This window comes from Macaca thibetana, chromosome 7 (genome assembly GCF_024542745.1).
Source record: "Macaca thibetana thibetana isolate TM-01 chromosome 7, ASM2454274v1, whole genome shotgun sequence".
Classification (NCBI taxonomy): domain Eukaryota; kingdom Metazoa; phylum Chordata; class Mammalia; order Primates; family Cercopithecidae; genus Macaca; species Macaca thibetana.
The window spans coordinates 52,412,471-52,437,967 of NC_065584.1; the positions used below are offsets into that span (position 1 = coordinate 52,412,471).

The window sequence follows — 25,497 nt, forward strand, 5'->3', positions numbered from 1 at the left end:
TAATAAAAACAATTAGAAAGTGATGAGTTTTTAGTATTTATTACCTTGCTTTTTTGAGACAGGGTCTCACTCTGTCACCCGGGCTGGAGTGCGGTGGCACAATCTCGGGTCACTGCAACCTCTGCCTTCCCAGGCTCAAGGGCTTCTCCCACCTCAGCCTCTCAAGTAGCTGGGACTACAGGCATGCACGACCTCACCCAGCTAATTTTTTATATTTGCCTTGGTTTTTTATATAACTTACTTAACTACAAATTTGTATAATTTTAAATAATTGTTATATTTAGCAACTGGCTTGCAAAATTTCTGAAAATTTAACAATTGGCTCTGATAAGCTAGTATGAACCAGCTCTAACACACCACTGACCAGAGCCCCCTCTACCCCTTTCCAAAAGGCTGACACAGTAAGGCCTTGATTTCCAGGGAGGGGAAACTGGAAGAGACTTCTGTGGGAAATCTGATCAGCCATTATTCTAAAAGGAGAAACACACAGATACTGAAAAATTCCACAGTCTAAATTTGCCAGCCAGATCATCCCCCAGTGAAGCTTCGTTGATAAGCCATACTTGCATATTCAGAGCTTCTAATCAATTTTTTAAGAATCTCACTATTGAATATGAGCAAACAGCTAGACATCTCTAGCATAAAAGAGATAAAAACAAGAAAAAAAAGTTGGAAAAAAGAGAGAGCAGGATCAACTTTATAGGCGTGTGACTTGGGCAGTCGTGCAGAGCCATGGACTTTGAGTCTGATAATTGGTTTAATGCTCTGCTGTTGCCGTCTTGAAATTCTTCTACGATTTTTTTTTTGGAGATGGTCCTGCTCTGTTGCCCAGGCTGTAGGGCAGTGGCATGATCTCAGCTCAATGCGCCTCAACCACCCAGGTTCAAGTGATCCTCCCACCTCAGCCACCTGAGTAGCTAGGACTATAGGCATGTGCCACTGTGCTCGGCTTTTTTTTTTGTTGTTTTTTTTTTTGTAGAAACAGGGTTTTGCCATGTTGCCCAGGCTGGTCTCGAACTTCTGAGCTCAAGGGATTCACCCACCTCTACCTCCCAAAGTGCTGGGATTACAGGTGTGAATCACTGCCCTAGCTAACTTTTTTTTTTATTTTTGTAGAGACGGGGTTTCACCATTTTGCCCAGTCTGGTTTCGAACTCCTAAGCTCAAGCAATCGACCCGCCTTGGCCTCCCAAAGTGCTGGGATTACAGGCGTGAGCCATTGTACCCAGCCTGTAGTGGAATTGTTTGATAAATGCTGAACAAGGGACTCCACATTTTCATCCTGTACTCAGCCCTGCAAATTATGTAGTCAATTCCTGATAGAGACCATGCAGCCAGAAGAAACTTCTGGAGAAAAACAAATCATTATTTTCAGAAATATAAGAGAAAATATTCAAATAAGAAGAGCAGTATGCTACCAAAAAAAAAAAAAAAAAAAAGAAGAAGACTAAAAGAAGATACAGGGCAAGCACAAGCATGCTTTCTCAGTAGAAATGAAAAACTCAATAGAAAAGGAGGAAAACATTGGAAAACCAGTCCAAAATGTTCAATATCTGAGTAACAAGGTTCAAGAGAAAACTAAGGAAGAAAAAGGAGGAGAGAAAGTCATCAACAAAATAATGCAAAAGTAGTTCCCAGACTGCAAGGGTTCATAATTACTCACAATGATGGAAAGGATTCATTAAGTACTCAGCATCAAGTACAGCATTAAGTACAAGCATTAAGGCACATTATTGTGAAATTTCTAATGCTGACGGACAAAGAAAAGAACTGATAACATGAAAAATCAGGAATCAGAATGGCTTAGGTCTTCAGGAGCAATGCAGAAAGCATAGAAGAAACTAGAAAACAATGGAGCTTCCCTTTAATATTCCAAAGGAAAAATTTCAAGCTAAAATTCTATGCCCAGCCATACAATTGATTAAGAGTAAGAACAGAGTAAGACATTTTCAGCCTATTAGGATCTCAAAGTTTAACTTACATAAACCCTTTCACAGGCAGCTACTTGGAGAACCTGTTCTACCAAGACGAAAGACTAAACCAAGAAAGAAGACATGACATCTAAAAAACAGGTAATGCAATGCAAAGAGGTAATGAGTATCTCTAAGGTGCTGGTAAAAGGAAGTCCCAGGATAACAGGTATGCATAAACCCAGTAGGCAACCAGTCCAGATGGGAACACATCTTCAGGAATATGAAGCTAATAGAATACTTGAAGTGTCTGACCTTCCTGAAAGTAAATAAGGCCAAGTTACAATTTAAAATAAATTAGTGAGAAGTTAACAGAAAAGTAAACAATAAAGAAAAATACAAATTTCATGGAAAACCAAAAGTAATAAAGTAAAAGTAGTCATGATTACTATATGGCCTACCTGTGAATAGCACTTTCAGTCTTAATGTGTCAACACTGAATACTAGTCTAAGCAATGTTATAAATACCTATATATCAGGGAAATGGGTGGACAAAAATATTCCTGGGGCTGAGAAAAAAGAACTAAATCCTCATGTGCCACAATGGAAAATCAAAAGACAATATCTGAAGCTGAGAAATCAAGAAATCAGAATACAAGAATGCTGTTAAGAACATGGAGGTAAATGCAAAAATAGTAAGCTAAAAGAAAGCCTCCAGGAGGAAGAAGTGCGGGGGATGAAGTGGGAGAAAGACTGATGCTTTTCAAAACAAGTCTTAAACAGCTATCAACTAAACTATTTACATTTAATATTTCAATCAAAAACACAATGTAAAAGCATAAGAATAGTGATAAAAGTTCAAAACGTTTTAGTTCTTTTTTTTTTTCAGATTAAATTTTTCCAACAAGGTTTTCTTTCATTTGTTGTATTCTCCAATTTTTCTACAACAAAAATTTAACGCTTATATAATCAAAACTTATTATCATCTTACTATCATTTTATACATACCTGTTACTACTGTCTGATATTCGCAATCATCTGTAACTCCATTTTCAGCTGTTCCTATGTCATATGATACCCAATCCATTCCCAGGGAATAGACTCAAGGGAAGACAAACATTTATGTGATACCCAATCTGGCACACCTCAGGAAGATAGCAGCTTCCCTTCCAGGAGGTAGCTCGGTAGTTTATACCAAGGTGTGTACTTAGGTAACTCTTTATTTCACATTAGGTTTCCCTCCACAAGGCTACAGTCTGTCAAAGCACTGTAAGATCATCTGTTTCCACTTAAGTTGTGAGAAACTGATAAACACGATAAACTCTAGAATGTGCCCTAAGGTGGCAACAAAATCCTTTTTTTTTTTTTTTTTTTTTTCATATCTTTATTATTCCCAACACTAAATTACAGGTTTTCAGGGCTGGGCATGGTGGCTCATGACTGTAATCCCAACACTTTGGGAGGCCTAACTGGAAGGATCACTTGAGCCTAGAAGTTCCAGACCAGCCTGAGCAAAAAAGGGAGACCTCAGCTCTCAATAAAAAATTAAAATAAAAAAAATTGCCAGGGATGGTGGCATGCCTGTGGTCTTAGCTGCCTGTGAGGCTGAGTTGGGAGGATCACTTTGAGCCTGGAAGGTCAAGCCTGCAGTAAGTTGTGATCATGCCATTGCACTCCAGCCTGCGTGGCAGAGCAAGACCCTGTCTCATACACACACAGTTTCCAGTATATGTGATATGGTTAGGCTTTGTGTCCCCACCCAAATCTCATCTTGAATTATAACCCCCATAATCCCTGCATGTCAAGGGAGAGAGCAGATGGAGGTAAATGAATCATGATGGGGGTGGTTTCCCCCATGCTGTTCTCAAGACAGTGAGGTCAGTTCTCATGAGATCTGATGGTTTTACAAGTGTTTGGTAGTTCCTCCTGCATTCATTCTCCCTCCTGCCACATTGTGAAGAAGGTGTCTGCTTCTTCACCTTGTGCCATGACTGTAAGTTTCCTGTGGTCTCCCAGCCAAGTGGAACTGTGAGTCAACTAAACCTCTTTCCTTTATAAATTACCCAGTCTCACGGAGTTTTTTTATAGCAGTGTAAGAACAGACTAATATAGTACATTGATATCAAGAGTGGGGCACCGCTACAAAAATACCTGACAAAGTGGAAGCAACTTTGGAACTGGGTAATAGGCAAAGGTTAGAACAGTTTGGAGGACTCAGAAGAAGACAGGAAGATGTGGGAAAGTTTGGAACTTCCTAGAAACTTGCTCTGACCAAAATGCTGATAGTGATATGGACAATGAAGTCCAGGATGAGGTGGTCTCAGATGAAGAGGAGGACTTATTAGGAACTGGAATAAAGGTGACTCTTGCTATATTTTAGCAAAGAAATTGGTAACATTTTGCCCCTACCTTAGAGATCTGTGGAACTCTGAACTTGAGACAGATGATTTAGGGTATCTCGTGGAAAAAATGTTTAAGCAGCAAAGCTTAAGAGGTGACTTGGATGCTCTTAAAAGCATTCAGTTCTATGCATTCACAAAGAGATGGTTTGGAATTGGAACTTATGGTTAAAAAGGAAGTAGAGCATAAAAGTTTGGAAAATTTGCAGCCTGGTGATGTGACAGAAAAGAAAAATCCATTTTCTGAGGAGAAATTCAAGCCAGCTACAAAAATTTGCATAAGTAACAAGAAGCCAAATGTTAATTGCCAAGATGATGGGGAAAATGTTTCCAGGGCATGCCAGAGGTCTTCACAGCAGCCCCATCCCATCACAGGCCTGGAGGCCCAGGAGAAAAAATGGTTTCCTGGGCCAGGCCCACAGCCTTGTTGCTTTGTGCAGTCTCAAGACTTGGTGCCCTGCATCCCCACTGGGGTGAAAATGGGGCAACGTACAGCTCAGGCCATTGCTTCAGAGGGTGCAAGCCCCAAGCCTTGGCAGCTTACACATGGTATTGGGCCTGTGGGTGCATACAAGTCAAAAACTGAGGTTTGAGAACCTCTGTCTAGATTTCAGAGGATGTATGGAAACATCTGGAAGATCATGCAGAAGTCTGCTGCAGGGTGGAGCCCTCATGGAGAACCTCTGCTAGGGCAGTGTGGAAGGGAAATGTGGGGTCAAAGCCCCCACACAGAGTCCCCACTGGAGTACTGCCTAGTGGAGTTGTGAGAAGAGGGCCACCATCCTCCAGACCCCAGAATGGTAGGGCCACTGACAGCTTGCAGCGTGCTTCTAGGAAAGCCACAGATACTCAATGCCAGCCCGTGAAAGCCTCTGGAAAGGGGGCTGTACCCTGCAGAGCCACAGGGGTGGAGCTGCCCAAGGCCATGGGAGCCTAAATCTTGCAACAGTGTGACATAGAGGTGAGACATGGAGATCATTTTGGAAGTTTTTTTTTTTTTTTTTTCTTTTTTTGAGACAAAAGTCAAGAGTCTCACTCTATCTCCCAGGCTGGAGTGCAGAGATGTGATCTCAGCTCACTGCAACCTCTGCCTCCCAGGTTCAAGTGATTCTCCTGACTCAGTCTCCCGAGTAGCTGGGATTACAAGCACATGCCACCACGCCCAGCTAATTTTTGTATTTTTAGTAGAGACGGAGTTTCACCATGTTGGTCAGGCTGGTCTCGAACTCCTGACCTCGTGATCTGCCTGCCTCAGCCTCCCAAAGTGCTGGGATTACAGGCGTTAGCCACCATACCTGGCCAAAACTTTAAGATTTAATGAACAATTAGCTGGGTGTGGTGGTGGGCACCTGTAATCTCAGCTACTTGGGAGGCTAAGGCAGGAGAATCACTTGAACTCAGGAGGCGGAGGTTGCAGTGAGCTGAGATTACGCCACTGCACTCCAGCCTGGACAATAAGACCAAAAATCCCTCTAAAAAAAAACAAACAACAAAATAAAAAAAAGATCTAATGACTGCCCAGCCAAATTTTGGACTTACATGGGACCTGCAGGCCCTTTGTTTTGGCTAATTTCTCTCATTTGGAACAGGAACATTTACCCAATGCCTGTATCTGATCCACTGTATCTTGGAAGTAACTAACTTGCTTTTGATTTTACAGGCTGCTAGGCAGAAGGGACTTGCTTCGTCTCACATGACACTTTGGAGTTGGACTTCAGAGTTAATGCTGGAATGAATTAAGATTTTGGGGGGGCTGCTGGGAAGGCATGATTGGCTTTGAAATGTGAAAGGGACATGAGATTAGGAGGGGCCAGAACACAATGATATGGCTGGGCTTTGTGTTCCCACCCAACTCTCATCTTGAATTATAATCTGCATAATCCCCACATGTCAAGGGAGAGAGCAGGTGCAGGTAACAAACATGGGGCAGTTTCCCCCATGCTGTTCTCGTGATAGTGAATGAATTCTCACAAGATCTGATGGTTTTGCAAGTGTCTGCTAGTTCCTCCTGTGTTCCCTCTCCCTCCTGCCACATTGTGAAGAAGGTACTGCTTCACCCTCCATCATTAAGTTTTCTGAGTCCTTCCAAGTCATGTGGAACTGTGAGTCAATTAAACCTCTTTCCTTTATAAATTACAGTCTCGGGCAGTTTTTTACAGCAGTGTGAGAATGGACTAATACAATATGTAAATTGCAACATGCAGTATATTGTTTTAATGCAATCAAACTGCATTTGTTCTTATTTTGTCTTTATATATGTCAGGTTGGATTTTTTTTTTTTTCTTGCAGTGATAGGTTGACTCTTATCTAGCTAGAAAAGTTAGTGTAGTCAGAGTTTATAAAACAGTTCAGATAAGAAAACACTAACACCTCTTGTATTTACCTCCAAACTTGATGATGGTTATCACAGGATGTTTAAGAAATTTGCTTAGCAAAGAGAATAGAAGCAATCTGCAGATAGATATAGTCCAGCCAAGGCAGATAAACATGTTTTCACTTATTCCCTTAAGAGTGATTTGGTTTGTATGGATTTGGTATAAAATCATTTCTGGATTTAAAGAAAACTAAACAAGGTTTTACAGCTTGTTATGTTGGCAGGCAGGCAGCCATGAAGAAACCCTAATCTAAAAGATTCCTTTTACACTTAAAATTGAGGTAGGATAGACATACCTGAAGGCATAGTCTACATTTCTTATCTTCATTCTTCCTAATGAGGCCAAAAATTATCCTGTCTCCATTATTAATCGTAAACCCTGGTTTGGTGGTGTGACCTGCAGGTCCATGAGCACTCCCCACTTCCACTCTAACAACAGTAAAATACTCTATTGGCATGAAATGCTACTTGAATTTTTCTCTCAACTGGCAACAAAAGTAACCTATTACTAGCATTTCTCTTTTTCTCAAAGCCAAATTAGATTTTGCCAATTTATACAGAGAACAAACATACTTCCACATTAATAGCTATTACCAACTTGGTCTTATTCAAACCTTTATGTTCACACTCCAGTACTTTAGGTAAACAGTACTAATCTCTTGTCCATTCCAGATAGCTCACAGGCTTCAAGGAAGTTCATCTGGTTTCTTGCTACCTCCATCCATCCCCATCTCAACCTTCCCAAAAAAGCAACTCAAGTTTTTTGTTCTGTTTTTGAAACAGCTTACTTTTTCCATCCTGAGTTTTCCCAAACTATTTGAGGGTTCTGACAATTCTACCAGTGACTAAGTCTTCTCCCGGGAATAGCTGCCTCATTATCACTATTAAAAACAGTCACTCCTAATACTGACTGATAAGGATCAGAAAACTCATTGCAACTCAATGCAAATCTCACCCTACCCAATCTAAAGATAAATGCATTACGAATGGAATAACAGGCTCAACAAAGGACAGAACTCCAGCAGTCTTTGTGTCACAATGAAGCTACTGAGTTTTGTATGGATTTCTAATTATTACAAATATGAAGAATTTGTTACCATTTCCTCCCTCATAACCAGTTAGTATGTAAATTACTAACAGCCAAGCAAACAAAAAAATAAAAAACAGAAACACAAAAACTCAGCAGTGAATGTGCTAATATTTTTAAAGTAATGCAGCCTTCCAACTGATTTGCTGTTTCAGAAATAATTTTATGCGGTACATGTGTTGTGTGGGTAACTTTTGTTCTTGGCAAGCTAGTCCTCCTGCTTAAAAAATCAGATCTAAGTTTAAATAAGAGGTCTTCTTCCTAACCCCTCAAATGGAACAACTGTTTAGAAGCTTAATTCTTGCAAAAAGGATATCCAAATAATCATAAATTTATTTTTATCATCATTTTGCTCTATCTAGCTTGCTCTGTACTAGAGGAATGTGACACAATCATAGTCCATCGTTCTGGAAACCATGATACTGCTGTAGAGGCATCTCCCCCACCCACACACCGCCACACTCCTGCAAAAAAAACAGCAGTGTCCAGAAAGTTTTTTTCACATCAACCTTGGCCATTTTGTATTCACAGGAATATTTAACTTTGTTCCATAAACTCCTCTGGAAGTGTGTAAAGACTATAAACTCTCATAATACTTTTTTGAAGCAAAAAGTGTGTATACCCACACACACACACACACAGAATACCAATTATATTAAAATACAGTTAAAATAGTTTCAAAAACTAATGATATTAAGTAAATACATGTTTGTTTTTTAAACATATTAAATAACAAGCTCTAATAACAGGTCTACTAGTTACCATAATTTCCAAATGGTAATCAACACAAATGGTATTTTCATGATGTCTGCAAGAACTACAATGTAGTAAGAAAATAGCTGTGATTTCTGTTGATGACAAAATCACAGGTATGGTAGTACTGCAGTGGTTAGAAATGCTACATTTCAGTCAGAGACTAGCAAAAATAAGTAACTTTTTTCTCAAATTCACAGACCTCTGAAGCTTTTAAACCATAATCATTCTCAAGCATTTAAAGAGGTACTGAGATCTCTTGGTTCAAACTCTTCATTTTAAAGATGAGGGAATTAAGGAGGAATTTGATGATATTGCTTGCCTAGAGTATCTTGATTCCAAATCAGGAATCACTGGGTATTGTTTACAGTAAACCAGTGTTTTCTTCTGAAAACCTGAACCTCAAATCTAGCAATACTTGGCAGTTACAATAGAGAGTAAAGAACAATATACTTCAAGGTAAGAAAATCTATTATAGTTTCTATGTGCAACTCAGTTTCATCATCTGTAAAATAAAGATAACTGACTATGGAAGAACCTTAACATGAAAACCAAATTTTAAAATCCATGTTAAGTACTACAGCGAGGCAATGAATTACATGAGAAATTGGATAAGTTATTCTTTTTCCTTAGTGTACTTTAAGTATCATCAAATACTATTTCATACATTAAATATCTTTAAAACTATCTAGTAGATCTCCTGAAAAACAAACTGACTTTAGTAATAAGCTTCTTCAAATGAAAAATATGTTTAGAACAAAAAACTAGCTTTGGAGTTAGATATGTGCCTGTAATAAGATATATGCCTGCTATTCTAAGCAAAATGCTTGTTTTCTCTGACCCTCTGTATTAGCCTGTTCTCGCACTACTAATCACAATCATAGCAGAAGGTGAATGAGGTGCAAAGTCACATCTTACATGGCAGCAGGCAAGAGAGCTTGTGCAGGGGAATCCCATTTATAAAACCATCAGATCTCGTGAGACTTACTCACTACCACGAGGAGAACAGTATGGGAGAAACCTGCCCTCATGATTCAATTATCTCCACCTGGCCCTACCCTTGACACATGGGGATTATTACAATTCAAGGTGAGATTTGGGTGGGGGCACAGCCAAACCATCTCATCCTCCATTTCTGAATCAGTAAAATGGGAATAAATGCTAACAGTCATATGAGATTGCCATGAAGGTCATTAAATGCCAGTCCCCTTCTCTTAAAGGTATCCATGAGAAATAATATAATTTAGAGGTAACCTCCTAAAGCAACAAGGAAACTTTTCTAATTTCTGCATTATATTTACTTTTTCCTCCATCACTTGATAAAGTTATTTTAAATCAGAATAAAGTAGGACACAAAAAAACCTTTGCTCATGTCAGTACGTTATCTCTCAGCAACTTAAACACTCAAACCGCCGGTCATTCTTTCTACCTGGTTTATAAAGAAATTACACAGTAAAGATGTGCAGTGAAGGAAAGGGATAATAACCAAATTTCTAAACCAGACAGAAGTAAATAAACATTTGGAGGACAAGAGTCACACAAAATAATTTAACAGCTTATGTGTTTAATCACAGAAGTGGGGGGAAAAAATGCCAACAGCAGCAAGGCCACTCACCTTCTTCCCACACATCGTTTTGCCTGCCTCCAAGAAAAGAATTCAAAGAGGTCCACTCTAGGCAAGTTACAGTGACAAATATGCAAACACATTTTAGTTGACCAGAAAAAACATACAGAAAATATAGTAGGTAGTCCAGATAACACAAAAGGCTAGTAGTACAAAGCAGATCTGCTAAACAGAGGGACGGAAAAAAGAACCATTATCTGTCATGCCCTCCTGTCACACCCTTTTATTTGTAGCCATAACTGCAAGCTGTTTTAAAGACAATGGCAATGGATGAAGGGTACCTTCATGCTGTGCCAAAGTACACATACACAGCAATTCAGAACAATCAGTCTTGCTTTCATGAGAGCAAAGGGTGCAGCCAAATGAAATGGGTGGATACCATATTAAACAATCTCAGAATTAACTAATAGGATATAGGAAAAAATTATTCCAATGCAGATGCTAAGTTCCCTTCCTCCTTTACACAATAAAATTTTTTACTATTTGAAAAGCACTACTTGAGAAAGGTTTCCATTTACTAAGACCTAAATATGGCCTGTTTTTGTTTTTGTTTTTGAGATGGAGTCTCACTTTGTCACCCAGGCTGAACTGCAGTGGTGCAATCTCAGCTCACTGCAACCTCCACCTCCCAGGTTCAACTAATTCTCCTGCCTCAGCCTCCCAAGCAGCTGGGATTACAGACATGTGCCACCATGTCTGGCTAATTTTTGTATTTTTAGTAGAGACGGGGTTTCACCATGTTGGCCAGGCTGGTCTCATCTCCTGACCTCAAGTGATCTGCCCCCTCAGCCTCCCAAAGTGTTGGGATTACACGAGTGAGCCACCACACCCAGCCAGCCTGTTTTTAAACAAAGGTTTGAAAGACCACGTACCATTTCCTTGTATAATCTGTTAAAATATATGCACTGGATGCTGGATTTGACATCATGTAATTTCAAAATGATGCTGTGTAGAAATGACTTTAGTGGAAACCTTTAAAAACATGTAATCATTGTGACTCTAAAGAAAACCACTTGTTTCACAAAGTGCAAACTGAATGAAGCCAACAAGTAACAACATAAAGTCTAATGTGTGATTTGTTGTGGGTTTCTACTGCTTTTATTCCTTAGGAAACAAATTATTCTCCCATATGGTTTCCCTGACTCCATTTTCCCTAATCATAATGAAGTCCAAAACATTAAGCAATTAAGCAACTTTTTGGAAGTTTAGTGTTCACATAACTCAACTCCATGGCTTACTACGAGCTGAGCATAAACTCAAATTGTTGTTTTTTTTTTTTAATGATTGGGAAAAGAGGAGGACTATGTATTACATACATGCACACATACTTAAGTAGCCCTTTAAGCTAGAATGTAAAGTTCAGTTGATCAAACATTGAACTAACTACTTTACTACTAGACCACACAGGTTTAAAATGTGATACTTTGTCATTGTGGCTCTGCTGACAGGCTTCAGGGCAAAAATCAGAAAGGAGATGAAAAACCAGCCTCAAAATTGATAAATTACGACTTTACAGCCAAATCAATGTAGCCTTATACATAGATACAGTACTTGCAGTAATGGGGATAAATATAGGGGATAAAATTCAGATCAGGAAAAATCCTGCTATTGAAGCTGATTCAGTAAAAATTTTTGTAATGTAATTTTATTGCTGACTTTCCCCCTCCCCTGTACGACTCCTATTGTAGAGGCTTCTTTTAAGGCTTTTTTTTTTTTTTTTTTTAAGGAATGCAGTGGCACTATCTTGGCTCACAACCTCTGCCTCCTGGGTTCAAGCTATTCTGCCTCAGCCTCCTAAGTAGCTGGGGACTACAGACATGCACTATCACACCTGGCTAATTGGTGTGTTTTTTGGTGGAAATGGAGTTTCACTATATAGCTGGTCTCTAACTCCTGACCTCAAGTGATCCACTCACCTCAGCCACACCACTCACTGTGCCCGAACTAAGACTCCTTCTTTTTTTTTTTTTTTTTTTTTTGGGATGGAGTCTTGCTCTGTCATCAGGCTGGAGTGTAGTGGGGCGATCTCGGCTCACTACAACCTCCACCTCCTGGGTTCAAGCCATTACTTCCCCCTGCCTCAGCCTCCTGAGTAGCTGGGACTACAGGCGCGCACCACCATGCCAGGTTAATTTTTTGTATTTTAGTAGAGACAGGGTTTCACCACGTTGGCCAGGATGGTCTCGATCTCCTGACCTCGTGATCCACCCCCCCTTGACCTCCCAAAGCGTTGGGATTATAGGCATGAGCCACAAGGCCCAGCCAACACTCGTTTTTGAAATAGTCTTTTTCAGTTGCAATTCTAATGCACTAATTAGGATGTTTATTTGAGGTTAAATGCTGGTGTGAGAGAAATCTATTGCTCAAACTAAACTGAAAGGGAAGTTGATTGAAAGCGGAGTTCGGCAACTCCTGCCCTAATGTACTCAAGAATAGGAACGGACTATGATAATTTTCACCAAAAAGTACAAAAACAAAATAGGTTAAAAACACATTTTAAATAAATCTTTTTTAAAAAGATTTTGAAAAACCAAACCTGTCTTATAGAGCTCCAAACCTAGAAAGATTATTACAATAAAAATGGGCTAGGTTGGGTTGGGCACAATGGCTCAAGCCTATAATCAACACTTTGGGAGACAGGTGGGAGGATCACTTAAGGCCAGGAGTTCAAGACCAGCCTGGAAAACACAGCAAGACCTCGTCTCTACTAAAAATGTAAAAATTAGCAGGACACGGTGGTATGCACTTGCGGTCCCAGTTACTCCAGAGGCTGAGGCAGAGGATCACCTGAGCCCCGGAGTTTGACCTTGCAATGAGCCAAGATCATGCCACTGCACTCCAGCCTGAGTGACAGAGCAAGACCTTGTCTCAAAAAAGGAAAAGCGGGGTGGGGGACTGGCTGGGTGCTACAGCTAGCTCATGCCTATAATCCCAGCATTCTGAGGCTGAAGAGGACTGTTTGAGGCCAGGAGTTTGATACCAGCCTGAGCCACACAGTGAGATCCTGTCTCTACAAAAAATTTTAAAAATTAAAAAAAAAAGTAAAAGAGAAAGATTTTCAAGGATGAGAATAACCACGATGATGTTAATGAGTTGAAGAGCTGGTGTTTCAAGTACTGAAAATAATCTGCTATTCCTAACATAAAAAGTACAGCACTCAATACATGGTAGAGTTTTTACTGTTTTTAATGATAGAAATGAGGTTACCATAGTAAAAGCTAAAATCACAAGCATAAACATAGACTTAGAGCTAGTTTCACTAGAATTAAGATATATGCTAACTCACACTAAACAATTTCATCACTTTAACAGCATACATGTCACTGTAACTAAGCAATAAATCCAAATGCTATTCTTTCCCCGTATCAGATGGCTTATTTCTGATTTAAAATCACTATCACAAGGGACACAAAACAGAGGGCTTCCCAGTAAGTCTGGTGAAACAACTCTTCTTTACATCAGTCCCAGAAGATCCATATAAATCACAGTAACCAACGGGAACTGAAACTGACTCTCTATTCACCTCCCTTGCATCTGAACTCTCTCATTTCTTCTTAGGCAGTAACATGGTCCTGGTACACATGGCTTCCTGGCCTCCACACTCACAACACTTGTCTGAACCCACTGAATTCACAACATCATTCTCCCTTTCACAAAAGTTATTCTTTTTATTAAGAGGGAGTGGGAAGCAAAATGAGGACGAAAATTAAGGGTTTTTTTAAAGAAAGAATATAAAGAAAGAAAAGCATGTTCCCATAAATTCCCAGAAACTTTACAACTATTTAAAAAAAAAAAAAAAAAAAGATAAGAATGGGAGGGGGGGAGTTGTCCTAGCTACCAAATTCTACTTTGTGATACCCGATAAAAGCTGGTCTACTTAGTAAATTATGATATCATGACCTTAGATATGCCCATTTACACATATAAGACTCTCTCTCCTCCCCAAATTTTTAAGGCAAAATAGCATCTTAATTCCTCCTATAAAGCCTGGATTCTGCCCTAAGAGAAGCTACATCTTAGTTCTATGGCCTTGGGCATGTCACTATTTCTGAGTCTGACATTTCATAGAGCTGTGATGAGGGTTAGATTACTTAGCACAGTATCCAGCTGATACTATAATTACGCAGGTTCACCCTGTGTACTTTGTTCAAAGCAAATCAAAATTAATGCTCACTCTTGCATCATCTTTTTTCACAGCTGACAGTTCTTATAATGGTGCTAACACAGTGAAGTACTCAAAATTTAAATAGCCCATGCTTAAAAAAAAAAGCCTGTAGAGAGAAATTAATGCACATTAAAACATACTATTCTGTTTTCAGAATTTATTCCAGAAGAGAAACTATCTTTGCCTAAATTAAAGATCTTTAGGGCGCAAAACACTGGTGGCAAGACTTGCTCACCTCAGCAGTATTCAATCCCGTATCGGCTGACAAGCCCTGACAACTATTAGCCTCTTTACTACTTCCACTATTCACCAAAAAAAGGAAACACATCTAGTGCAAACCAAAAGCAAGTCCCTAATTCTTTCCTGCATTTGCCCCAAAACTACTTACATTAGATTTTAAAAGATTTTCCAAAGAAAACAAAATTTCTTAGTCTTTAACCAATTCTTCTCTAAACCCAGGAAACATCATAAAACTTGTTTCTGTATCTAGTAAAGAAGCACTTAGCACTACTTTCTAATTATAAAGCCTACTCTAGCCACAGAGTCTATGAGTAAAATAGCTACTAAAGGAGTTTAAAAGACTTGAAAAGACTCCTATATCTCCATACTTCCCTGCCCCCAAACAAGATAATACAGGCCAAGTTTAGTGGCTCACACCAGTAATCCTAGCACTTTGGGAGACCAAGGCAGGAGGACTGCTTGAGGCCAGGCATTCCAGACCAACCTGGGCAACATGGTGAGACCTTGCCTCAAAAAAAAAAAAAAAAAAAAAAAAAAAAAAAAAGACTACACAGTCACTTGATGAGAGCAAAGCTATTTAAAAATTTCTATCCTGTTAACTGCCTAACATCATACAAACTTTCTACACAACCAGGCGAGGCAAACTAACAGATGACAATTATCCCAGGTCCAAATCTACCTATCTGCTTATCTCTATACAGCTGAAGAGACATATATTCCAAAAAATTACCTCCATGTAATGTCCTGCTATTCAAACCTAGAAGTTTAGTTGGAATACTCCTATCAGTAAACTGTCTTGAGGTCTCATAAAAGAAACTATCACTTAAGGAGCCAGGACTGCTGCTTTATTTTTGTTCTCAATCGACTTTACACATGTAATTTTGCAACCAGTTTGTGTTTCCTTGCTGCTAGGGCTGTATCTGCATCTTTTGGAGAGTCTCCTTATTTGGTCCCAGTTCCCTATGGCCTCTGATCTGCTGCTCTGCCTTGCTGGTAATCCAATTATCATTCTTCCTATATGCTTAAAACTGATCTAATGCCTATCTTCTGAACTGTACTATTTGCCAGACAGGGACCAGAGTAGGCATGGGGAGGGGAGCCAAGGAAAAGCAGACTGTGGTATGGTACACGTGACATGACTCACCTGTTCTAACTGTTCCATAACCTGTCCTGACCAAGTGGCTCAGATAATACTGCCTGGCTCACTTTGAAAGACTTGTTCTTGATCCCAACCTAACCCATTACACTGGGCATGACATTCCTGGCCATGGGCCTTGTCCCTAAAACTTCCTACTGAAAATAGCAGAGTTTCACAATTAATTATGGCCATACTTACAGAAAAGGAAATTAACATTCAAGTCTCCTCCCTAGATACTTTCTCACTCAAGACCTACCAAAGGCCACCGATGTAAACACAGCAATGCCCTTATTTTACAGACGAGAAAACTATGGTACTTCACTATCTTCACATTTAAGAAAGTAAAACTAACAATACTAGATACTGTATAATGTTAACAAAGAAGTTTCTCTTGTTTTTTTTTTTTTTTGAGACAGTGTCTCACTCTGTCACCTAGGCTAGAGTGCAGTGGCACAATCACAGTTCATGGGAGCCTGCACCTCCTGGGCTCAGGTGATCCTCCCACCTCAGCCTCCCGAGTAGCTAGGACTACAGGCACATGCCACCACATCTGGCTAATTTCTGAATTTCTGTTGAGATGGGGGTCTCACTATACTGCCCAGGCTGGTCTCAAACTTCTGGAGACAACCAATCCTCTCATCTCGGCCTCCCAAAGTACAGGCATGAGCCACCATGCCCAGCCAACACGACTCTTTTTAACATTGCCCTACAGAGCTGATTTTCCTTGTTCATTATATGAAAAGCAGTCCAGTGTAGTAACAAGGAATCTGGTTTACAACTTCTAATTCACTATCATTTCACCTTACAAATTCTCCTTTACCAAAAATAAAAAGGCTACACCTTAGTGACTGGCACCATGTGCTTTTGTAGCATTTAAATCAAATCCTAAAATTTACAAAATAACTTTAGTATATTCAAAATTACAAGAATATTTAGTGTGCTCAATGGGATATAAAGCTTAATAAAAACACATCATTCATCCTAGACAAAATAATTCCTTCTGGGGAAGATACCTAAAATACTGTGTGGGAAAATGACCGACATTTCATTACAAAGGCTTTTGAACTGTTTTAAATTTTACTATGTGCATATATTATATATTCTAAAACTAAGTATACCTATAGATTCAATTACCAATTTACAGGAAATACAGGACATACAAAAAAAAGTGTTGAACTGAGCCACAGATGTAATCATTAAAATCCAGACTCTGAGAAACACTAGAACAACATAGTTTCTTCTTTTTTGAGATGGAGTCTTGCTCTGTCACCCAGGCTGGAGTGCAGTGGCACAATCTCAGCTCACTGCAACCTCTGCCTCCCAGATTCAAGTGATTCTTCCGCCTCAGCCTCCTGAGCAGCTGGGACTACAGACACGTGCCACCAAGGTCCCGCTAATTTTTGTATTTTTTTTTTCAGTAGAGATGGGGTTTCACCATATTGGCCAGGCTAGTCTCAAATTCCTGACCTCGTGATCCACCCACCTCGGCCTCCCAAAGTGCTGGGATTACAGGCGCGAGCCACCGCCCCCGGCCACAACATGGTTTCTTGAACAAAAAAAAAAATTACCAAAGAGAGGTAGTAAAATGGACTATAGACTAAAAGGTTAGACTTAAAGGTCATTATCAACCAACTGCAAGGTAGAGACTTTATATGGATCCTGATTCAAACCATTACCAAAATAACTATGACATCTGAGACAAATGGATATTTGAATACTAGATACTTGAAGATATTAAAGAATGAAGGGGTGATAATGGTATTGTGGATATATACATATGCAGATATAGTCTGTATCTTTAAAAGACAAGGATTCTTTAACATCAGTTATATATGTTATATATGTATATGTAACTCATGTTAAAGAATCCTTATCCATATATAAATATACACACACACTCATTTTAAATAATCCTTTCCCTCTTTCAAAGATACAGACTAGACTGCCAATAAAATAATATCCACTCTGGAATTTGCCTGAGAATAATTCAGGAGGAGGAAGTTGGAGGGAAATAGATCAAACAAACTTGGGCATTTGATAATTTCCCCTCCTACATGAGTAGAGTGGTTGATAACTGTTGAAGCTGAGTGATAAGTACATGAGGGTTTCTTATATGGATTCCACCTACTTTTGTTTGAAAATTTCCCTAGCAAGTTAGAAAGTCAAACATTTACAAAATATACGTAAATGAAAAATGGGTCATTTAAAAGTGATAACCACAAACTTGAATATATTTTAATATTTTCAATATTTAATATATCTATTTTAATATTTTCAATATTTATCTAATATATTTTAATATTTTAGATAACAAAAAGGAATCTGACGACACTAAGACTCAGATCAATCTAAGGCAACAGATCGGTTTTGTTAGGTGGGGATAATGGCACTGTGGTTATGGGGGGAAAATATCTTTTCAAAAGACACATACCAACGTAATTAGAGCCAACATGACATCTCTAGAATTTGCTTTTTTTGGATTTGCAAACAGTTTATTTTACAGAAATTCAACATTATAAACAGCAGGCACTTCCCCCCACTGCCCCTCTCCTCCATCCGCCTCCGCCCGTCCCACCAGGTGCAGATCATGCTATGCAGAGAGTGAGCAGCAATGCGGTCCCACTGCTTTGGAGAGTCGAGAGCGATGGAACCTGCCTGCACCACATCCATCCTGCCTGCCGCGCACATGCACACGCCAGCTCGCTGCGCAGGCCACCAGAAACCTGGCCCAGCCCGCGCTGGACCCAGCCCACTTCTCCAAATCCTTCATGTCGTTGTCTTCCTCTTCTTTCTTCTTGGCGGGTTTTGATGGTAGGGCTATAGAGGGAACACTTGGTAGAGGGACTGTTTCGGGTCCACTGATTTCCAGCAAATTTTTGTCTAGTTCCTCCTGTTCTAGTTCTTAATTCCACCATGAGCTCATCCTCGTCAAACTTCTCTCCAAACCCTACAGGTTTCCAAATTGCTGTTGAAATCTCCTCCGCAAGTTCTTGCTGGTCAGCAATGTCCTGCGTTAACTCATCAACTTTATCGATGTCCATGTCGTCATGTGCCGCCTTCATGGCCTTGGCGGCACAGCCCACGTTCTTGAGCACCTCGTTGTTGGTGTTGGCATTCTCCAGGGCCTGCCGCTGGAACTCGATGGCTGATAATGTGCCGTCGATCTGCGCCAGCCGCTTCTCATACCTCTTCTTACGCTTCAGTGCCTGGAGGGCCGCGCGCTTGTTTTTGGTGCCCTGCTTCTTGGCGGCAGTCAGCTCCTGCTCGATTTTCTTCTCCAGGAACTCCTGTTTCTTGCTTAACATCTCCTCCGTGTCCTGCAGCCGCTGGATGGCCTCCTGGGGGATTGGGCCGCCCTTGCCGGCCTTACCCGCCTCCAGTCCCGAACAGTGTCCGAAACACCTACACGGTTGCTGCTCGCCGCGCCAGCCTTCGCCACCCCCTCCAGCTCAGCTCGCTCCCAGTCCCGTCGCTCCCTGCTGCCGCAGGCCTCTCCTCCGCCTCTGCCCTTCCCAATTTGCTTTTTTTAAAAGCTGAGGACAAGAACAAGTAGGTCAAATGTAGGGGTGGGATAAAACTAACTGCTACAAACATAAGGGCTCACTGACTCTACTACTGTGTATGTTTCCATTTTTAAAAGTAGTAATAACAGTAGCAGTAAAATAGATTTCAAGGACTTCCTCCACTCATCCAGGAGGGTAAAAAAAGAGAAATAATCCTAGTTCAAATAAGGGTCAAGTATGGGAGAAGGGGGAGGAACCACTACACCAGGGGTGTCCAATCTTTTGGCTTCCCTGGGCCACAATGGCAGAACTGTGTTGGGCCACACGGAAAATACACTAACGATATTTGGTGAGCTTAAAAAAAAAATCTCAAAAAAAAAAAAAAACTCATAGTGTTTTAAGAAAGTTTACAAATTTGTGTTGGGCCGCATTCAAAGCCACCACAAGCTGCGGGTTGGACAAGCTTGCACTACACATTTAACTCACCTGAGTTTCACAAATAATCAGCAGAGGGTGTGGTGAGGGAAGTTTCAACAATGTTCCTTCACTTACTGGAAGCAAAAAAAATGTTTTGGGAAAAGAATTATTTCCTCCTGCCAGTCCTGCCCTAGACATCTATTTACAAAGAAACTTTCAACATTTCTCAAGTCCAAGAAGTGGACGGCCAGTGTTTGTTTTCTATGGAACAAAGAAAGCTTCCCTAACATCCTAAGACGTACAATTCTGATTATACATACACAGTTTCTGGGTGTGAAAACAGTTATTTTTTCATTCCCGGTTTTTTGGCTGTGCTCCAAGGTGTTTTTTTTTTTTTTTTTTTTTAATCAAGTAATCTTCAGTGAGATCCTTTCTTGGGAAGAAGTAGAGGGTTTTTCAAAGACTTTTATGAAAATATTTGCACATATACATTTTAGCATTTCATGTAATGATACCAAGTGTTCTTTGAGGTTCTAAAAAGAAAAACAATCTAAAATTACCTAATCCTGTCAAAATTTCCAACAGAGGCTATCACTACCATATGTAAATCACATAATCGTTTTTGCTAGTAAAGAGAAAGGAAAATTAACATGCTCTCAGCACTTACTATATGTTAGGCATTTAATATGTATTTTAAACCAAATCTTCCTAACAACCCTAATAGGTGGGTACTATTATTGTCCAAATATTACAGATGAGAAAACTGGGGCACCAAGAGGCTAGTAAGGTGTTAAGTAACTTAGGGCACCAAACAGTAAATAGCAGAACCAGGACTGAACCCTAGCAGTCTGACTGCAACATTTGAACTACTCTATGTTAATATTGACATAGGAGTTAAAAAGAAATTACTGGCCGGGCACGGTGGCTCATGCCTGTAATCCCAGCACTTTGGGAGGCCGAGGCAGGCAGATCACGAGGTCAAGAGATGAGACCATCCTGGCTAACACGGTGAAACCCCGTCTCTACTAAAAATACAAAAAATTAGCCGGGCGTGGTGGTGGGCGCCTGTAGGCCCAGCTACTCAGGGGGCTGAGGCAGGAGAATGGCGTGAACCTGAGAGGCGGAGCTTACAGTGAGCCGAGATCGCGCCACTGCACTCCAGCCTGGGCGACAGAGCGAGACTCCATCTCAAAAACAAAAACAAAACAAAAGAAAAAAAAAACAGGGCCGGGCGCGGTGGCTCAAGCCTGTAATCCCAGCACTTTGGGAGGCCGAGACGGGTGGATCACAAGGTCAAGAGATCGAGACCATCCTGGCTAACACGGTGAAACCCCATCTCTTTTTTTTTTTTTTTTTTTTTTTTTTGAGACGGAGTCTCGCTGTGTCGCCCAGGCTGGAGTGCAGTGGCCGGATCTCAGCTCACTGGAAGCTCCACCTCCCGGGTTCACGCCATTCTCCTGCCTCAGCCTCCCGAGTAGCTGGGACTACAGGCGCCCGCTACCTCGCCCGGATAGTTTTTTGTATTTTTTTGGTAGAGACGGGGTTTCACCGTGTTAGCCAGGCTGGTCTCGATCTCCTGACCTCGTGATCCGCCCGTCTCGGCCTCCCAAAGTGCTGGGATTACAGGCGTGAGCCACCGCGCCCGGCCAAAACCCCATCTGTACTAAAAAATACAAAAAACTAGCCGGGCGAGGTGGCGGGCGCCTGTAGTCCCAGCTACTTGGGAGGCTGAGGCAGGAGAATGGCGTAAACCCGGGAGGTGGCGCTTGCAGTGAGCTGAGATCCGGCCACTGCACCCCAGCCTGGGCGACAGAGCAAGACTCCGTCTCAAAAAAAAAAAAAAAAGAAAAAGAAAAAAGAAAAAAAAACAGAAATTACTTAGGCAGATAGGGTACGCGAGTCCTCGGTAAGGTTTTCCTTTTAATGAAAAGCAGCCCCAAATCATTTTCCTAACAAAGCATCCTGTAAAATAGAGCTGCAGACATGGAAGCTGGCAGTTGTGCCAATCAGGTTCAAAATGGCGGCTCCATCTTCCCTTCTCTCTGCCAGCCACGTGTACTGTAAAGAGCAGCCAAAATGGCACCGGTCAAGGGGAAAGAACATTTGCATAATAAGATTAGGGTGGGTCTCCCTACAACTGTAGATTCTAATTTACTCCCCTAAACTACTGTTTTAAAACAAATTAAAACTGATTTATGTACTGGAGATAACCAGGTATAGTCTGAAGCTCCTTAGAACAGAACAGAAATATATGTATGGTGGGGAATAAAATACATATTTTGTAGAAGACAAATGGCTAATTAAGGTTCAAAAGTAATTCACATTGAAGAATCAGAATATTCTAGTCAAAATTTTAAATTAAAAATTGTTTTCTATGGTAGGCAGAGGAAGACTGTTTCCATTACTATAATTTTGTATAAATTATGGGCAAGTTTTTCTTTTAAAAATCAAGAACAGTGGCTGGACACCGTGGCTCATGCCTGTAATCCCAGCACTTTGGGAGCCCCAGGCAGGCAGATCACAAGGTCAAGAAAGGTCAGGAGTTCAAGATCAGCCTGGGCAATATGGTGAAACTCCATCTCCCCTAAAACTACAAAAAAAAAAAAAAAAATTAGCCAGGTGTGGTAGCGGGCGCCTGTAATTCCAGCTACTCGGGAGGCTAAGGCAGGATAATTGCTTGAACCTGGGAGGCAGAGGTTGCAGTAAACCGAGATCGAGCCACTGTACTCCAGCCTGGGCGACACAGCTAGACTCCGTCTCAAAAAAAAAAAAGAATAGCAAAACCTACCCACTGTCTACCCCTCTACTCCTTCACTAAATTATACTTCCTGTCCAGCTATACAGTTAAAACTTTTGCCTTGCTGAATCTAATTTTAGGGATAAAGGCAGAACATACAAATTCTGCTCCAAAAAGAAGCTAAACTCTTCCTGAACTAAGTCTAAGTAGTAGAAGAGATAATTAGGAGCCAACTATGGCTTTATTTAAAATATACTTACTTTATTAAAATTAGCATTGGTTAACTTTAAAAAAAAAAAAAAAAAAGGAGGGGGGACTTGCTAAGGCTGATCTTAAACTACTGGCATTAAAAGATCCTCCCACCTCAGCCTCACAAGTAGCTGGGATTACAGGTGCAAGCCACTGTGCCTGGCAGCATTAGTTAACTTTAATGTAACATCACTGCTTCAGTCACAGCAGTCTCAATCAATCTAGTAAATCATTGGAAGGTAGAGCAAATAAAAGATAATGGTCTCTTTGTGACATTAGTATTCCACTAAGCTGTTCCTAATTTCTTTTTTACTTCAAAAAAAAAATTTTTTTTTTTTTGAGACGGAGTCTCGCTCTGTCGCCCAGGCTGGAGTGCAGTGGCTGGATCTCAGCTCACTGCAAGCTCCGCCTCCCGGGTTCACGCCATTCTCCTGCCTCAGCAAAATATTCTTTACTATAATAGGAAAGTGTTTTGTGCAGTGAAGTTCCTCTGTAAGACTGGCTGGATTTGAATTCCAGTTTCAACACTTACTAGCTAGACAAGGTGTTTAACGAAGAATCAATTTTCTGCAAGAAAAAATGGCCAAGAATATTTACCTCAGCCGGGCGCAGTGGCACTTTGGGAGGCCGAGGTAGGCAGATCACTCGAGGCCAGGAATTCGAGACCAGCCTGGCCAACATTGCAAAACCCCATCTCTACTAAAACTACAAAAAACTAGCTGGGCATGGTGGCGCATGCCTGTAATCCCAGCTACTCGGGGGGCTGAGGGTGGAGAATCGCTTGAGCCCAGAAGGTAGAAGATGCAGTGAATCAAGATCAGGCCACTACACTCCAGCCTGGGCAACAGAGAAGAGACTCTGTCTCAAAAAAAAAAGAATATTTACCTCATAGATCTATTATATAGAATAGATAATATTCATAAAATGCTTAGCATAAGGCCTAGTCCACATTAAGAAATAAGGCTAACTATTAATATTAACATTGTCATACCTCACTGTGCAGAAAGCTACCTCCAGTAGGAAAGGGATGTTCCATCTGGACACTAGGGAACACATTCAAACCTAGAGGTTTTTTCTATTACAGAAGGTTCCCAATTTAGGATGGTTCAACTTATGACTTTTTGACTTTATGATGGTGCAAAAGTGATATACATTCAGTAGAAACTGCACTTCAAATTTTGATCTGTTTTTCACTTTCAGTATTCAATAAAGTAAATGAGATATTCAGCACTTTATTACAAGGTAGGCTCTGTGTTAGATGATTTTATCCAACTGTTGACTAATGTACATATTCTAAGAATGTTTAAGGTAGGCTAGGCTAAGCTATGATATTTGGGAGGTTAAATATATTAAATGCGTTTGTTTTCAACTGATTTATCGGGACATAAGTCAAAGAGCATTAACTAAACCGCCACTGAAAGCAACTTTACCACAAAACCACTAGAAGACTGAGGCAGGTGATGTACTGAGCAAACCAATACTCAGTCCTTTTCCACCAACAGAATACACAGTCCTTAAACTTAGCACAGCTGTGTTTGCCCTGGTATAATTATGGAACACACTAGTCTCCAAAAGCAAAATTTTAAAATTCCTTTTTAAATAATGGAAATAATACTTTTAAATATAAGTATTTAAAATGTAAACTATTTTACAGCTAACTTTCTTACGTTATACCCTTTCCTCTCTTCACACATATAGCAAATGTTTTTTTAAGGCCAGGCATGGTGGCTCATGTCCATAATCCCAACACTCTGGGAGGCCGAGGCAGGTGGCTCACTTGAGCCCAGGAGTTCAAGACCAGCCTGGGCAATGTGGCAAAACCCTGTGGTGTGTGTGTGTACTCCCAGCTACTTGGGAGGTTGAGGTCAGAGGATCACTTGAACCTGGGAGGTCAAGACTGCAGTGTTCACACCACTGCACTCCAGCCTGGGAGACAGAGTCAGATCCTGTCTCAAAAAATAATAATTTTTTTTAGCATCTATTAGGCACCTGGAATACAATGAACTAATAGACAAAGCCCTCAAGGAACTAACATTCTGATAGTAAGAGAGACAACAGTCATAATAAGTAAATTCTACAGAGCTCTGTAGAAATAAGTAAATTCTACAGTTACCTCCTTTCAAGGATAGGTATCCTATCCTAAACAGACTAGGATAAGGAAGCTTAGAAGTGCAATCAAAGAGGGGCAGTTATAATTTTAAGTAGGGTGATCAGTACAGACTTCCTTAAGAAGGTGATAGATGAGAAAACATTTTAAGGAGGTAAGGAATGAAGATTTAGCTCAGGAATAGCATTCTAGACACAGGGAACAGCAAATGCAAATCCTAAGGAAAGCATATGCGTACCTGATTACCACCACCACCAAGACCTAACAAATAAGCAAAAATATCAGTCATTGCTGTTAAGTTTCTATATCCCTCCCTCCATACACACACAAACCTGTGCTAGGAAAAAACAAACAAACAAAAAATATCTCAATTCATAAAAATTCATTCATTCAACAAATGTTTACTGAATAACACCCACGTGCTAGGTCCCACTTTCCGTGCTAAGGATACAGAAAAGAACATGACAGGCAATACTTTCTATTCGGTCACAGGAACCTTAGCAAAGGGTCATTTACTAAGGAATACTTTTTTCTTACTCCTTATTAAGCCTTCATTGATTTAAAAAAAAAAAAAAAAAGGCGGAGATTTACAGAAATCTGATCTCCAGATAAGTGAGATGATACTGTACTCAAAGTATCTCAAAGTCTCTATCTTCAGATTATAGATATCGGGCCCTTATGAAGTTTCTTTACCTAGTGCCACGCACAGTGGCTCACGCCTGTAATCCCAGTGCTTTGGAAGTCCAAGGTGGGAAGATCCCTTGAGGTCAAAGTTCAAGACCAGCCTGGCCAAC

General features: G+C 40.5%; 1 protein-coding gene and 1 pseudogene across 4 annotated transcripts in view; both read right to left on the minus strand.

Annotated features, from left to right (window-relative positions):
- The window catches only part of FBXO34 (F-box protein 34), a 90,805-nt gene that overhangs the window by 32,574 nt on the left and 32,734 nt on the right, over positions 1–25,497 (minus strand). The window lies entirely within an intron of this gene.
- LOC126958228 (charged multivesicular body protein 4b-like) lies at positions 18,050–19,133 on the minus strand (annotated as a pseudogene).